Source organism: Penaeus monodon, chromosome 25, assembly GCF_015228065.2.
Source record: "Penaeus monodon isolate SGIC_2016 chromosome 25, NSTDA_Pmon_1, whole genome shotgun sequence".
Lineage (NCBI taxonomy): Eukaryota > Metazoa > Arthropoda > Malacostraca > Decapoda > Penaeidae > Penaeus > Penaeus monodon.
The window spans coordinates 14,307,877-14,308,217 of NC_051410.1; the positions used below are offsets into that span (position 1 = coordinate 14,307,877).

The 341-nt window shown below is 49.9% G+C and overlaps 1 protein-coding gene across 1 annotated transcript in view; it reads left to right on the forward strand.

Moving 5' to 3' along the window:
• Positions 1-341, forward strand: part of LOC119589322 (homeobox protein homothorax-like) — a 211,183-nt gene that overhangs the window by 202,725 nt on the left and 8,117 nt on the right. The gene's annotated exons all lie outside the window — the stretch shown is intronic.

A 341-nucleotide genomic window follows, 5' to 3' on the forward strand; every position in this document is an offset into this window, starting at 1 on the left:
ACCCCCGTGGCCACTCCACTCCTTCACAATTCGCGTGATGTTGCCCGCGTTCGCCCGGGTCTATGAGACAGCCATTTTTGAGCTCTTCCTGAAACTTTCCGGAGAAACCCCGTCGCACTTTTTGTCCATTTTGATGCCATTTTAAGGGTAATAGTTTTGCGAAGTTGTGGTGGCTGACAGTGTCGTTAGGTCATAGCCTCTGACACCTGGTGGGGAGACACTTGGAGGGGAATGGAGGGATGTTCGTGCTGTTATAATAATGTCGACATAAAGAAAATAACATCGGGGAGAGTTTAGAATACAGGACAGGGTTGATGACGACGCGCTGGAGGTCATGTGTG